The sequence below is a fragment of the Hippocampus comes genome, unplaced genomic scaffold (assembly GCF_001891065.2).
Source record: "Hippocampus comes isolate QL1 unplaced genomic scaffold, H_comes_QL1_v1.1 scaffold104, whole genome shotgun sequence".
In the NCBI taxonomy this organism is placed as follows: domain Eukaryota; kingdom Metazoa; phylum Chordata; class Actinopteri; order Syngnathiformes; family Syngnathidae; genus Hippocampus; species Hippocampus comes.
In genome coordinates this window covers 2,334,664-2,352,030 of record NW_017806072.1, presented here as the reverse complement: position 1 = coordinate 2,352,030, position 17,367 = coordinate 2,334,664, and the positions used below count along the sequence as shown (strand labels likewise).

At 39.9% G+C, this 17,367-nt stretch overlaps 1 protein-coding gene across 3 annotated transcripts in view; it reads right to left on the bottom strand.

Moving 5' to 3' along the window:
- The window catches only part of trim44 (tripartite motif containing 44), a 53,029-nt gene that overhangs the window by 9,941 nt on the left and 25,721 nt on the right, over nucleotides 1–17,367 (bottom strand). The gene's annotated exons all lie outside the window — the stretch shown is intronic.

Sequence of the window (17,367 nt, the reverse complement as noted above, 5' to 3'; positions counted from 1 at the left end):
TTCACATGCAGCCGACTGATCGTGACGCATGTATTATCCCGAGGATACCTGCATATGGACTGAGCAGCTGGGCGGAAAGGTCAGCGATGCACAATTTAAGACTGAGCTGACGATGGGGGATCACACAGACTTCTGTGCTGCAGCAGGTGTGAAGAGTTGGATGATTATGTTAGCATAAAATGAATGAATTCCCAATCAATTTAAACACAGATGCCAACTGTTAATCACAGAGACAAATTAATGCAGAGACATTATGATAATGCCATTTGACCTCAATCTTACATTGGCTTATTTGGTGCTCCAACAGCTCTTGTGTCCACAGGGGGCAATAGAGAGCTCATCAAAGAACTTCAGTCCTCTTGAACCAATGTGGGCTAAAATATGCATATTGAACACTTGATATTTTTTGGTAAGTATCCTCAGCAAATTCCGCGATTGAACAGATGCTTCTTGTATATTTTTGAAGCTAAGTATTTTAACACTTTTCTTAAGTACCAGTTCAAATTGGTAATCCTTTAATGAACTTAAAACTTTTACCGTATCTTCCACACTAAAAGGTGCACTGGATGATGAGGCGTACCTTCAATGAATGACCTATTTTGTAATTTTTTTCATATGTTGGATGCGCTGCAATCTACAATGCATAAGACGCAATCTACAATGCATCCACTAGATGGAGCTACACTTTAAGGAAATGCCAACAGAACATTACACTACACCCTGATTTATATAGTGACGATCAGATGTCAGTAAAACTTATTTAATAAAGCAACGACACAGTTGACTTAACCAACAGCAAGTTATAACATTGGCTCGTTAACGTTGAACTCTCTTGCCGCTGCTCTAGTTCCATGTTCAACTGCGAAACCGATCGCCTTAAGTTTGAACTCTGCGTTGTAAGCATGTCTCTAGCAAGGAGCCATTTTGGGGTTGACATATTACCGTAATGACCATACACAAGGTGCATCGGATTTTAAGGGGCGCTGTGAGCTTTTAAGAAAATGGAAGGCTTTTAGGTGCGTCTTTTAGTGTGGAAAATATGGTAAGGTAAGAACTTTGGAAACATCATTATATAATACATGTTTAAGTGGTAGCCTGAGTTATACATTTCATAATCACCAAATTTTCTGTCTCAACCTGTTTATGCATCACATTTCAGTCTTTTGTGTAGTTTGTTGCACTTAATGTCTTTCAGTCAGTTCACACTGTTGTGACTCTAAGTTGTCAGTTTATGTTGTTAGCTTTATTGTGTCACATGGGATTGGGCATGGCCTGATGTCTCTGAGTATTTAAGCTTGAGTGGGCTCAGTGACACATTGTCAGAACGTCAAGCTATCTTCCATGTCAAATCGTCAAGCTTTCTTCCATGTCGTCTGCATCCAGCCCTGCTCTCTGTTATTACGTACTTTTTATTTTTGTAAATACAGACTTTTGTTTGCCACTTCCATGTCCTATCTGTTTCTGGGTCGAAATTCTGCTCCTCAAGTGACAGCATGTTCAGACTCGTCATGCACCCAAGCAGACTCAGGGTTAGGGCAGACCCAAACACAATCCATCAAGCCGCCAGTGCTCGGGGTGCACTGCTCGGCAGACGTGAGCATCTCCTGAGGGAGATTACGGAATCTATTCAGAACCTTTCCACCACTGTCAACACGATGGCCGGCCAGCCAATTTCCAGCGATTTGCCGCAGACGTCACCACTTTCTCTAATCCATCCCCACATTTCGAATTGGGAGTGATCGACTCCCCTTCACGCGAACATTATTCCGGGGAGGTAGGAGCTTGTGGCCAATTCCTGCTCAACTGTTGGTCTTCATGCAGCAACTTCGCGTGTATTTGGGTGATTGCGGTAAGATGGCCTATGTTAACTTGCTTTGAGGAAGAGCAGGGAGGTGGGCCAATTATGAGGCTTTGACTCGTAGTGGCGGCCAACGAATGAGACTGACCTTTCTATTCAGAATAAATGAGCACTGCCGGCAAGCTTTGTGTGCCGCTCGCAAAAATTATCAAACCATGGTATATGCAAAATTGTAAATGTAATATGGTTCAATGTTGATGTAAAACACCAAATTTGATGGGCTGTCATTTGCAACGTTGCTACATCATTCAAAAGCAAGTCATATTTAGAATGGCCGCAAAAACAATGCCCGAGACTCGTGAAATGTGATGGCAAAACCCCACACGCCACAAATGCAGTTCAGTTGAACCCACCCTGCGTCTGTTGTAATGGAAAAGCAAAAGAGGCCATGCTGTGTGGTGCTAGGCCAGGCCGAGCGTGGTGCTGTTTGGGGTTAATGGAAACGCGACAAGAATATTTTTTCAAATGTACCTTTTGTTTTTTTCTGGGTGCATGAGCTGCTAATTCTTTATAACATCTTTATAACAATTCTATATAATATGTTCTGCATGAACTCTTTCATACGCACGTTTGATAAATGAGGCCCCAGGAGAGGGAATTGGTTATCCGAAAGCCCGAGAATTGGAAGTTGGACAAAAGTTCAAACTTGCTCATTCTTCATGAGCACAGATAACTTGCCATCATTTGTCTTGCTGAAGAATATTTTTAGCCTCTGATTATCACATGCTTACACATGTCCACAAATTTCAATGAAGATCTATCACCGTTTTTGTACATGATGCCACGGTAGTGAACTCGTTGCACACTGTTGTACAGTACATGGGTTGGTCTAGTTTAGCCAGTCACTCCCGCAATAAATGTCCCCCTCCCCCCCACGCCCTCCCTTAAAAACTGCCCCCCCCCCCCCACCCCTTTCTCGAAGGGAGAATATGAAACCTGAGATGTGTCGGTGTGCCATCTACATTATGCCAATACTAGATGACACCACATGGCATTTTTGTAGGAACATAGACCAGAAAAAAAAGTCAATAATGAAAAATACATAACACATAATACGTCATAGGGATTACATAAGGTAGTCAAAAATGTCCAATATAGCAGTGTACAGGGTTGGTCATTCTTTTGATACTTAATCATCTTAAACGTTTTTTTCAGGAAATTAGATGCCACTGATATTTGCATTTTTAATGTTCATACACAGTGCATACTAGAATGAAGGAACATGAATTTGGACTCATATGTTACTTTAAATTGGGCTAACAATAAACACAGCAACTACATTTTTTTCACTTTATCCGATTTTGTTGGCCATTTTTCAACACTCATGACAAATATGTTGGCGGGAATCCATTTTAGCCACCCCCCCACAAAAAAAAATGTATATCAATGAAATTGTGGAGAAAAAAAAAGTTTAATCCAACATGACATTACCTTCCATCTCAAGTTGTGGGTTTGGGGTCCTGCTGTTTTGCAGATAACGGCTGTAATTTTTATGCACAAAAAAACACAGTATATGTTTTTTCGTTAGTTTTTTTTGTTCAAACGGTTTGTTATTGGAGGCTGTATCTTTTATACGTGCATTGAGGAATGTATTGTAATAAATTAAAATATATTAAGAGCATATATTTTGCACGTACACATTTACTATATCCATATTTTAAATGTTATTTCTGTCAAACATCTGCGTGGACCTCCATGGCCCCCCCAAGTAGCACTAATGAAAACTTGTGGCCCCCCTCTAACATTTAAGTTGCACATCCCTGTTCAATAGTTTTGATTTCAACCAAACAAACATTACAATAACATAACCAAAACTATATTGTGGAGCTGGAATGGATTGATTGCCTTTCCATTCATTTCAATGAGACACATTACCTCGATTTGCAAACATTGCAGGTTGCAAACACAGTCAGGGGACGAATTACATTCGTAACCTGAGGTTCCAGTGTAATTTTAAAGACTGTAAACAATGTATAATAGTCTAAACAAATATACTTTTAAAATCATTAGCAGTGACTGGCAATTTTATAAATTGAAGTATTCTATTGTAACACTTTATGTAGCAAAGACCATGAAGAGTTCTCACCAAATTACTTTTAATAGGAGCCGATTCTTATTAGCATGAAATTACTGCCTCAAGAGGTAAGCAAGATTGTTGCCAAGCTCCTAGCAGCTACTCATCACGGAACCCGAAGGCACAAGTTCCATTTATTGTACTTCCTTATACAATTCCCTGGTCAGGGAATGATTTTTGCCAGTATCGCAATACCTGTCTTTTCAATACATTATGTATTTAAAGCACGAAATGGGACTTTAATTTGAAAATTCTATAGTGCAGTCTCCAATATTTCTTGAAGTTTGAATTTCATGCCCAAATGAGAGAGAAGTCAGAGAAAAACATTGGGGAGATAAAGCGTTATCTGTTCTTCTGAAAATGCACAGCTTCAGCTTAGAAGTAATGAACAGTCAGCACCAACAGTACATTGGCTCCACTTTTCATTTTACTTTTAACTTCTTATATTCAGACTTTGTCACCGCCCGCTGTGTGATATCACCTCGTCAGATTGTATTTTATGTATATGATCTCCTTCCAATCACCTGTGACTATTCCAATATTCTGCCGCTCTGGCCCATCCTCTCAACCTTTTTGCTATCCTAACAAAAAGCTCCGTCTTTTCAGGGTTACTTTGGGAGACCTTTTTAGGCAGACGTGATGACTGAACTGCCTTTTTCACAGTGCCAAACAACCATTATGAGGGCCGACTGGTCACAGCAGTGCATACACACTTGGCAGGCTGGTAGCCCTACCCCCTGTTGCCTCTTTCTCACAGCCCCTTCTCAAACAGTAAACTGCCGGCGCCATCTTAATCAGCAAAATGACCAGGTTCCCCGACATGTTACCACAGAAACTGGATTGCACTGGAGGGGCTTTGAAATTAAAATGCACCCCGTTTACACCCCCGTTAAGAAATGATACTGACTCCTCCTCTTTCTGAACTCTCCTCAGTAGTGGAGGGCCATCAGAGGCACAGATGGCATAGAGGACAAAAGATGAAAAAGTGCTGTGAAACAGAGCTCAATAACAGACTGCCAATTAGGCAAAGCCTACTGTCACATCAAAAATTAGCCCTTGACGTCCATACCCTGCCATCCAAGCCAGTAGTGATAAGGACACTCAAGGAAGACAAGCCAACCAACACATAAACTCCAGATTTGAACAACTCACAGTTTATTTATAAATGTGTCACTGCCACACCCATTCCTCCTCTGTCACCTCCAGTGTTAATCACACTGTGGTATAAAAGACTTTAATCTTATGTATTTATTTTTCACCACAACCAACTGAAAGAAAAACAACTATTCAGCAGCAAAATCAATGTAAACAGGAAAGAGACACTGTAAATGGGTATTTGCACAGAAATGCAGACATCTAAACATCAGTGCAAGCACATCATATTTGACATTTGGTATACTGATTATTACGGGTACTTTGGGTCAAAATTATCAAGAACATTTGCTTTGAAACCATTTATTTTAAAATTTTGTCCTAATATATACATATGTAAATATACATTTACAAATATATTTGTCTCATCTTTTCTGGCTAATCAATGTTTAAACAGCTCATCATGATGCTAACCCTAAATGTTAAAATCAGTTTGAGTTTTCTGACGAAAAAAAAGACAAAAGTGAACTATTCTTTTAGGAAAGGGATGTTAGCAAATCGATGGCTTTATCATGTGCCACAGAATTTAAAAAACTTGATCACGTTTCCTCTTTGATCTGAAAGGTAGGTGCAACCCAGCACGCATTAGAGTGCCAGCATACCGCAAGGAAAACGAGAGGCGGCGGGGAGAACATTTCCACTCATGTAAACAAAAATTATCATGACAGCGATGCAATTTTGGAGATCCTACGATGCCGACGGATGCACTCTTAAGCCATAGCGAGTAAGGCTCACTAATGTACTGTTGCACACTCAGTGGAATTTGTTTGATCTGTGTTTAATTAACCAAAGACTCACAAAAGACATTCTTAACATTTTAGTCATATTTACATTGTTTTATCTTATTACTTCAACAAGAGCACTGGATGGAAAAAGGTATATGCACACACACACAAGGGCGACAAAACACTGCGCCGCAACAAAAGAACACCATACCGACACTGAAACATTGTGGCAGCAGTGTCAAGCTTCAGAGCTACTTTTGTTCAGCTGGAAGTGGGGTGTAAGTCAAGGTAGAGGGAAAAGCCTCCTAGACCATTGGGGGTTATCAGAGGCACTTTTAATGGTGGCAGGTTTCTGCTGTTTCATATTTAAAATGATTTTCTCGTCTTGTCAGGTGCGGTTAGTCATGCAGTATTCAAGTAGGGAAGATGCAGTGATTTGTAATTATCTACCAGTCTAATTAAATGAATTCTGGTCGTGGTAATGGTGATCTCACACAGTCATACAGAGTTATGACAACTTTTTTGCTGACTCCATCTGCACAAAGTAGAACAGTATTGTACAAATCATGTTGCAAAGTGTGTTGTTTCCTGTTAATGTCTCGTTATCGTTTTTTTTTATTATTTTTTTTTAAGCATTAGTATTCCACACCCACAGACAGTAAAAATGCTCTTGACTTTTGATAAGTTTGGAGGTTGGCAACAATTTGAAATGTGAGCTACCAACGCCTTCGGGGTGGAACATCATCACTGAGCCGAATGTGCAATTTTGTGGCTCTCAGTGTGTACAGTACAAGCACTTAAGTCATAGTTGCTGCTGCGGGCAATTTACCCTGTGAGTTGGAATTTTAAAAAGAACACCTCTGAAATTTCAGTTTACCCAGCTCACTTTTAACTTCAAAGGAGAATTGGATACTCTGGCATTTTCAGTTTAACCCACAAACATAATGCACACTGGAAGGGCAAATTTAGCTTTGCTTGCTTGGAGCATTGATTTTTTTACTTATTCATTTATTTATTGACCTAAGAGATGGATAATGAAGAACAAGAAATTCAACCTGCTGTATGGCACTGGGTTGTGTAATAAGTGGCTGCTAGGTGCTACATATGCATGCATTACATATTCAGCACACAAGAATTGGAACTGTAATCTGTTACAGTTACAGAAAAACAACATAATCAGATTACAGGTATATTTATTAAAATGTGGATTATTTTGCAGGATTACAATTTATTTCAAAAATGAAACAGGCTTTCCCGGAATTAAGTTTTCACAATGTCACTCAATGAAATGCCATTACTCATCCCACATAAGGTTTTTGTTGGCCAACAAGCAAATAACACATATACGTTGGTTTTACAAATTCCAATCCTTGGGTGATTAAATCCAAACCACCTCCACTTTCCCTTGAACTAATACTATATATAGACATGGTGTCAGAGCTTGTGGTAGGACTGCTGAATTAAACATGAAAACACTCACAAACGCTTCCCTTGCCTCACTTGGATGACAACTGAGCAGAGGGACGCTGTGTGGACTGAGCGAGGGAGATGGCCCATCCCATTGAGTCAACAAACATTTGCTGTGATGTTGCTGTGTCCAACTGTAGGCGTTCTGGGAAGGGAGACGTCTGCCAACTGTGTGTGTGTGTGTGTGTGTGTGTGTGTGTGTGTGTGTGTGTGTGTGTGTGTGTGTGTGTGTGTGTGTGTGTGTCTCTTCTATTTCTGTCTTGACACATCCAACCTAGGGCCAAGGGCTTGATAAGGCACTGATTCATTGCACCTTGAGTCAGTCTGCCACTATCTTCCCACATCTTCACCAAACTGAGATCACACATGAATTCTATTCCAACACAATGTAATGTGCATGTGTAGGGCGTAAAAGAGAACAGAGTTGCAGAAACAGTCCCTATCTGTATAGTTAATTCCCTTCCGGTTGTTGCAGCATGTTTTAACTGTCCAAAAATTACAAATTGGCATCATGAACATCATTTTCTACACCTTGAAATGAGCAGGTGGTGGGGAGCCTTCTTGCTCCTCTGGGACATATGCTGCTGGGTACACCTTAGATCCTTGGCAGAAATGGAGAATGGTGTGCTTGACAATATTCTCCGTAGAGGATGTGGAAGACATCTATATTATTGGCCTTTTGATAACAGATATCCTGCTGTTTGGTGTGAGCAGTCTCTTGATCTATCGCAAAATCCAGCCGTTGGGGACAGCTTCATCGGATAGTAACAAGCTGGCGGCCGACATGGAAAGTGTGGGGCGGGTGATCAACATTCGGACTCGTGCGTTGACTGAACTCAACCGTAAAGTGAATGTGGTATGAGAGTCGCTTCGCAAAATGGAAGAAACCGGAAGTAGTTGTACCGTCCTGGAAAAAAATCGATTGACTGATGGATCAAGAATTCGGCAGATTGACGCCACGGAGTCACATGCTAAAAGACATTCAAGGCTGTCTGAAATTGTGGATGATCCTGTTCCCAAAACAGTTGTTATCTGGACTCCCCTGGATGGAAAAAAACACACAGACGCGAGTCCTATCTCCCTATTTTCCTCTACTTTCGCTCCCCCCGAGCCTGTGACTGATCATGTCTTGGCCTTGTAGCTGCAGGTGCCATGTCAAAGTCTTGGCTGTATTCATGTTAAGTCTTGAGAATTGTTGCACTGTGCTTTGAAATGTATGCTACATGTGCTGAGGTTTCTCTGGCTCAAGCCATCCTTCCATTGAAGAGAATGGTTGGAGTCGATCAGTTTTTTTTTCCCTCCTCTTCTCGACTGTTTCCTTTCACATCTAAGATATTGCGGCACTTAACAGCGACCCGCCAGGCTTCTCGTTCTATCTCCCCCATGTTGGTTATTGCTGTCTTGTCTATGTTCCTCTGAACGGGTTGTAACTGGGAAGTAAATTATTTGTGTGTTTCTTGCATACTTGGCCAATAAATCTGATTCTGATTCTGATTGACGCTGATTGCCTGACACAGGTGCCGTTCCAACTGATCACTTTTGAACAAACCTAAATCAAGAGTGTTGTTTTAGCCGGCAAAATCGCAACTGTGGTTCTTTGTCTTATGAACCAAAAACTATGGGGTGAGATTTGTTTAAAATCTCACAAATATTTTCAAGAAAGGAACATTGGAAATTAATGACTCGCTGTGGCAACCCCTGAAAAGGGACAAGCCGAAAGGAGAAGAAGAAGATTTTCAAGAAAGGAAAATAGTGTGCTGCTATGCAATTTAAATGTAAGTATAGAATGTTGATCAGCTAAAAATGTAAACAAGTTCATCATTTATTATCGGGTGGAAATGTTGTATTTTTGTCTTCTGTATCGTTAACCAAGGGGGGAAAAATATCCAAATACAGTACACAATTATTCGATAGAATTTTCAGTAGGATATCCGAATACCGGGCAGCACTAGTTAGCACTTCCAACTCACAGTGCAGAAGTACGGGATTTGATTCCGCTTCGGGCTTCCTGTGTGGAGTTTGCACGTTCTCCTATGCCTGCGTGGGTTATCTACGGGTACTCCGGTTTCCTCTCATATTCCAAAACATTTGGGGCTGGCTCATGGAATGCTCTAAATTGTCCCCAGGTATGATTATGAGCGCGAATGGTTGGTCATCTATGTGTGCCCTGCGATTGGCTGGCAACCAGTTCAGGGTGCCCCCTGCCTACTGCCCGAAGATAGCTGCGATAGGCTCCAGTATGCCCACGAACCTTGAGAGGATAAGTGGATGGGAAAGTGGATGGATGGATGGATGGATATCCAAATACCAACGTCTTCAATAACTGCATCCCTAATCTTTACATCTTTCAAAAGTTTGTCAGAGATGGATAACATGGAGAGAATACGGTCACCTGTCACAATAAAATATTTTTCAGCCTCAGATAATAAATAAACACAATTTTTTTTGTTTTTATGTAACAAAAACCTGGCATTTGAACAAGGGTGTGCAGACTTTTTAAAATGTAACATAGATGGATGAACAGATTTTTACTACCATATTTTCCACACTAAAAGGCGCATTGGATTATGAGGCATACCTTCAATGAATGGCTTATTTTGTAACTTTTTTCATACATTGGGCGCACCGCATTATAAGACGCAATCTACAATGCATCCACTAAATGGAGCTACGCTCAAGGAAAGGACAACAGAACGATCCGATGTCAGTAAAACTTATTTAATAAAGCAGCGACACAGTTCACTTTACCAACAGCAAGTTATAACATTGACTCGTTAACGTTGAACTCTCTTGCCGCTGCTCTATTTCCGTGTTCAACTGCGTAACTGATCGCCTTAAGTTTGAACTCTGCGTTGTCAGCATGTCTCGAGCAAGGAGCCATTTTGGGGTCGAAATATTACCGTAATGACCATACACAAGACACATCGGATTTTAAGGCTCACTGTGAGCTTTTAAGAAAATGGATGGCTTTTAGGTGCGCCTTTTAGTGCGGAAAATACGGTACTTTAAAAGTTAATTCACAAAAATTGTGTGTGAAGCTATGTAAAAAGTTACAACAGACCTTGTTGACAGCCTGCCTTTTAGGAAGAAGGGCCTCTATTGGGAATTAAAATATGCTGCGGTAAACACTATACAGTGAGATTTTTTTTTTTTCCCGACCTTTGATCTCCTTGTGAATCACGATGGCAGGTTGGTTATTCATAGCGAATTTCCTCAAAATATTGCTTTCTGTTGATTATTCCAATCTAGCTGTTGTAGAATCCACCACAATTAGAGCATTCAAAGAAACCTGTAATTATGAAGTCGATATGTTAGCAATACCGTGCATTCACAGCAATGAAAGGCTACGGAACTCTAAATAAAACTTTCATTTTGTCTTTAAGTCTTAATTTTGATTAAAGGTGTGATTCAGATTTTAATGACTGATAACCAACATCATATAACCCAATGTCAGCGTACTAATTTGCAATATTAAGACAGCTGTTATTGAGTCTGCTAAATGTCAGTGTTTAAGTATAGTTTATTGACAATTACTACTCTTGGGTGAGGGTTAATGGAGAAATAATATGAATTCACATTTCATCTACCAACTGGAAAAACACTTGACTTGTCAGAATATTCACTTTTATTTTAAGAATGAAACATATTTAATTCGTATTCCGGACAGAGAATCTTTGATTATCCCGGGGAATACACCCAACAGCAATAGGTGAAGGTGACATCCGCGCCAAAGAGAGCATACGGTATATCACTGGCGTCGGGCAGAAACCTCCTATGCCACAATTGGACAAAATTTCAGACTTTTTCACATATCTATACGATTGGTCCACACATGAGGCGGGAGGAGAATGAAATGTTTTGGGGTAGTGAGAAGATCACTCCTCAATGTTGTCATTTGATGGATACATCTGCTTAAGATGACGTTGCGTCAATTGTTCAACTCATTCAACGAATAATTTGAGAATTTCATTTTGCATTAAATTGTATTACAAAATCGTTTTCTCACAATTACTGTTTATTAACCAATAATTGTTGTTTATTTAGTAATGCTTACCCATCCATCTATTTTCTGACTGGCTTTATTGTCACAAGGGTCGCGGCGGGTGCTGGAACTTATCCGAGCTGTCTTCGGGCAACAGGCGGGGTACACCCTGAACTGGTTGCCAGCCAATATCGCAGGGCACTCAGAGACGAACAACCATCCGCGCTCACACTCACACCGAGGCACAATTTAGAGTGTTCCATTAACCTACCATGCATGTTTTTGGAATGTGCGAGGAAACCGGAGTACCCGGAGAATACCCACACAGGCACAGGGAGAACATGCAAACTCCACACAGGCCGGAGACGGAATCGAACCCTGCACCTCTGCACTGTGAGGTCGACGCGCTAACCAGTCACCACCGGCCCTCGAAATGCTTAGTGATTAAAAAAAAAAAAAACAACAACTAGACAACAACTAAGCAATATCACACAAGAGGGGTGGATGTATTCACCAAATGTTTTGAAACTGATTCAGTTGCTGGATAGGCCACTGTTTTTGTAAAGGTAAAAGCAGATGTTAGCTTATTTTAAACAAACAAAAAAATCACAAAACACAAAAAGATAATCAGCCTGCTGTCATCAAGGACTTCAGGAATCGGAGAATAATTACTGTTGAGAGGCTGAAAGCAGATGATAAAAAAGTTTAAAAGTTACTCGATTATTAAAACAGTTGTCGATTAACTTGATAGCCGATTAGTTGTTGATTAATCAATTAATTTTGACACCCTGCTATGTTTCTTACAAAGTTAGCCATTCTGTAACAGTGTCACAGTCAGTTATGCTTCCTGAATAATTTCCTTGACTACATTATCATCTTCCCTGCCACTTTATCAGCAAAAAAGTACCTTCAATTTGAACTTGAAGTCAAGTGACTGACTGCACTTATATTTTGTTATTTGTTGATATTATTTCAAAACAAGGGTCAACAAATTATTATTCATTCTTTCAGCAATGGACACAAAATATTTTTGTTTTTCCAAATATAAAGAGGAATTAAAAAATGCACGAAGGGGCCTTCAACTGCATGTATGGGGACAAACACGAATACACAAGTGCATCCCAAACAGCAAGATGAAGAGGCAAGGAAGTATATGCAGGGGGAGATGTATTTTTCACACACGGATTAACAATCCATTATTCATTGGCGCCACAGACTTGAGTGCCTCACCCCAAACACAGCGGTAACCCGATTCTGCTACACTGTAGCCTTGGATGCATTGCAGACACTTAAACCCTTATCTTTGCTCTCTGAGATCGTAGCTTTCTATCTGTCGACAGAGCAGGTCAATAAGAGAAGCACTCTTCAAGCTATAGACAGTGAACCAATCAGGCCCGATAGTGTACTACTACTACTACTACTACTACTACTACATACTTGAAAAGAAACATGAACCAGAATCACAGCACGTCACAATTAGTCCAAATGACTGTGTAACTTCAACAATGAGAAAAGTTATTGCGCTTTATACTAAATAATCATCCATCCATCTTTTTTCGCTTTTCAGGGGTCGGGTCACGGGGCAGCAGCTTCAGCAAAAAAACCCAGACCTCCTTCTTCCGTGCTGTCCTGCTTTTCCAGGGAATCATGAGAGATTGCCAGGCCAGACGGAAGACATGTCTTGACAAAATCGCTCTGGGAAAACTGCATCAAAAGCTCGGAATTTCTCCATCCCGCCACTGCCACCGGCCGTCCCCAGAAATGTCGGTATGCAAATCAAATAATCCCACAATTCCCTCGGCGGCCAGTGATGCATATAATTGGTAACAGACAGTATAATCACAATGTCGCTTGTCAATCCATTGTTGGCATTGGCATTGTTAACACATTCCAGTGGGGGCATGGTTGCGAAGGTTAGCAAATTTAGCAGCACTGCTGCCACCCTGGAATGGATGAACACGAATCTGGCATTTGTTTCTGCAACAAGCTTAAGATGTGAACAAGAGAGAGTGTCAAGTGTTGTGAGTGTCATTATCGTGCGAAAATGCTGAGAGCATTGCTAGAAGAGTGCGAGGAAGAACTTTGTCGGATAAAAGAGGAGAACAAGCGGCATCAAATGCTGAAAGCTGTTGCTCAGCATTGTTACAAAGAGCAGGTTTGATCACTTGGTTGCTAGCTCTCTCTATATAATTCAGACTATTCCTAAAAGCTTTGTTTTTATTCATTAGTATTTTTACAAGGATTCTCAGTCTTTTTGGGGGCAGGGCCTCATTACTTTAAACATCTCTTTTTGAAGCGGAAAAAAACAAAAATTGTCTGAAACAGGAAAAATCAAGCTGAACACAATCACAATAAATCGCTAGTATATAAATAATTCTTTCAGGAGAACTGTGTAGAAAACAGTGTTGCAGACAACCATCATACCTTCCATTCAGAGTGTCTGGCAACCATCAGTACCGCACTTTCCAAGCACCTTAAAGATGCATTGGATGACTTGTCGATGAGAGCACTGATGTTGCATTTGCAGTTTCAGTTACTATAAATATATAATAAAAAACGGATTCACATAAACCTTTATACTTGTTCAGTTGTGATTCTACATTTGGGGCAGCGAGCAACGGCCCACCTGGGACAGACATTTTGTTTTTAATACAAAAACATTGCTTCAATTGTTCAATTTGTGTGTGGAAACAACTTTTGTTTCATATTCCTCACACTGCTGTGTTTGAATTAATTTCTGCGTGTATGTCAGTCAGACTCCCTGTCTCTGTGCTAGCCCAGCCCAAGTTTGTCATCCAAGCAGCCAGCTAGTCCAATTATACTTGAATCAGAGGATTTTTGCTGATCTAGACAGATATGAGATTGCTAAATTGTTATTTCATCTAATATTTGAATACTTTTTTTTTTGTTGTCGGTGGATACAAAATTGTCATCGAATGAAATATAAGTTTTTCTGTAGCCGAAGCAAAAGCCTCATCATCACTTTATTAGTTTTTAAATTAAATTATTGTACTTCTCGTTAAAAAAATGTGATGCACTTGTTTTCAAATGTTGAATAAATTCCTTGTAGCCACTTACCAAATACTTTATCTCCTGCCACAGTATCCACACCCCATGCTTAATTGACAAAGCGTGCAAACTGCATCACTATTGCAGTGCTGATATTATTTGCAGTCTTTACTTTTACGACTTTATTGCTTACTTTGCACAGCATAACTTTGCAAAAAACAGTTTGATAGTGAACACAACAACATGCCGTGTTGTTTTTAGCAAGTCGTGAATTTTTCATGAGGAAACGCAACTCCTTCCTTACCTTTATTTCCTAGTTCTGTGCTGTGTCCTCCAAACATGATCCCCTGACATATCCCTGCCTTGCTGAGCTCATCTGTTTTGACTATGTGAAGGGCAAACTACTCAGACAGATAGGCTGATGCCATATCCTCCGGTGTCGACACTCCTATGCCCTGTCAGGCGGTGTCCCCTTGGTCTCCATGTGCGTTGACACTATTAAAAAGGGAAGCTAAAAACCATCACTCGGTTCGACAAAGTGGATGGTTTAGCCTTGGAATCCGCTTTCAATGACCACTTCATAAAAGAACATTCAAGAAAAACCATCAGGATACAGTTAGTGAATGAATAAGAATTATAATAAATATTGAGAAGTAGTGCTAAAGTGCTGTATTTTTCACACTCTCAGGCGCACCTAAAAGCATTCGATTTTCTCAAAAGCTGACGGTGTGCCTTATAATCCGATGCGCCTCATATATGGATCAATATTCTGGTTTCTTGGACGTAGTATATTTAAATGTCCTCTAAAGTGCTTTGTTACAGCTGCAGCGGTTGTGAAAGCTCGATATAAATAAAGTTGTATTGTATTCCCTTTAGCGTAGCATCTAGTGGATGCATAATGCAACCGCAGCCACTATTGTAGCTTCTATTCATTCTATGCGCCTTATAATGCAGTGCGTCTTGTATATAAAAACAGTTTTGAAATGGGCCATTCATTGAAGGTGCGCCTTATACTCTGAAGCGCCTTATAGTGCTGAAAATACAGTTGTAACATGTTCTTGCGGGTGGAGGGACCGTGTTTTGTTTTGTTTTGTTTTGTTTTTCTTTCCCGACTGATGATCTGACTGATCAACTGATCATTGGGCAGTTTGACGGAATATTGAATTTAGTGAGTTGTGTATTTTGTGTTCTCATCAGACACCATGAATGTCAAATCTCCCTTAGATGCCCGGTCACCCTATTAATTTCATTCTTGTTTAAAAATCTATAAAATTCATGAATATAAATTGAAAGACATTTTGATATATTATCAAACATGAACTCGGAAGCAGGACAGTTATGTAATTCGCTAACAATTACAATTTGCACAAGCTTCATTCCTTTGTGTACTGGTAAATGACTGCAGTTAGCTAAGCATAGACAGACAAATGTCAAGGGTACCCTTCATAATTCTTCAATAATTTGTGTCCTGTCATGTACAAAGACTTGAGATTGCAGACATTGAATCGTCAGATTTTATCAGATAGTTACAGTATGAAATAAAGAAGTAAATACATTTAGCCAAGCAAAGGCAGAATTTAGGAAAGCTGCACAAGAGAAACTTTGTTTGGATAATTGTGAACATTATTTTAAAGTGTGCAACTAAATGAATTATACTGTTGCACACTATAACCCTGAAATGAATTGACACCTTTTGGGGTGCATCTGACATAAAGTCATATTTTGCATTGTCAGTTGATTCTCTTTTTGGTATTTCAATTCAACAAGGAGCGTAAAATACAATTTAAAAAAAAAAACAATTTTAAAGACCAATCTGCCTGAGAGCTTCATGGTGTTCTTATAAATGCATTCGGAGTGCATCAATATAGAACATATGTAAAACAAAAAGTGTCAGGAAGTGCAGGGGACATGTGGGGGTTAAAGCAGAGGGATGAAATTTAAATTAAAATGCATCTCATTAAGGCAACAGTCTGGTGGATGAGCTGAGAGCAGAAAAGCGAGTTTTAAATTCAGAAGACTTTGGCAGGCAAGGTATCGATGTGGAACTGGTGGAAAGAAGTGTGGGGGTGTAAGGATTATAGTCTTAGGGGAATGCTTTGTCAAAAGTAATGATATTGGGCTCAGATTGCAGAATTTTGTTCCTGACGCATGGATGCATTATCAATTGTCCCTCAATTCCATTTAAAAAAAAATAAAATCCTTGATGGGATTATGTCTCATTTCTTATACTTTTAATTGGATTGTCAAACCTATGTAAAATTAGTTCATTAAAAATAAATTAATGAATAGTCAAGAATTCAGACGATTGTGTGGAGTGTATTGTTAATTCATCGTGTCTTGAAGCATTTGAGGTTAAACTGAGTGTACTCTTTGGCTACAACCAGCAGAGATGCTGTTGATTCTTTCGAAACCTTTCTGGTCTAAAGAATGACAAACTAAAATTGGCGACGGGAAGTTGAGCCACATTCACAGAGTTCTCCGATATGGAAACCTTGCCAATGTGTAATCCTCTGCTCAGTACATCACTGCAATCTAAAAATGGAGTGTGGAACATTAAAAAAGATTTTCTCTGATAATTTGAAAATAATAAAAATGCATTCATTCATAGTACATAAATTGGATCAAGGACACTTCAAGCTGTGAAATGCAGACAAGGCACGGTCGGCAATAATTTCAGACACAAAGCTGTCCAGTGCATTTCTTCCAAAACATTCCCCTTGTGATATTTACCGGTAAGTTATTTTTCACTAGTTCCAAAAGATTCTGAATCACTGCAATTTGGTGCAGTATGGGCGACTTGAGAGTTATCATTTCATGGACTGTGTAATATGTAGCAGTTAACCTTGGTGAAGGGCAGCTGCATCTCGCCCTTTAGTCCAGCCGTGCTGCCATCTGCTCCAAACTGGGAGCTCATATTACTGACTGAACCACCTAAATAAATACAGAACCCAGAAGCCGGCATGATATTGAGTTACGAGACGCATGCACGACTTCTAACTTGTGTTCGCAAGATACGCAAGTTGTGTGCGAGCTTTACGTATTTTGTCAGTGCAACTTAGTGACACACCCATGCCTCTCTCTCTCTCTCTATTTTTACATA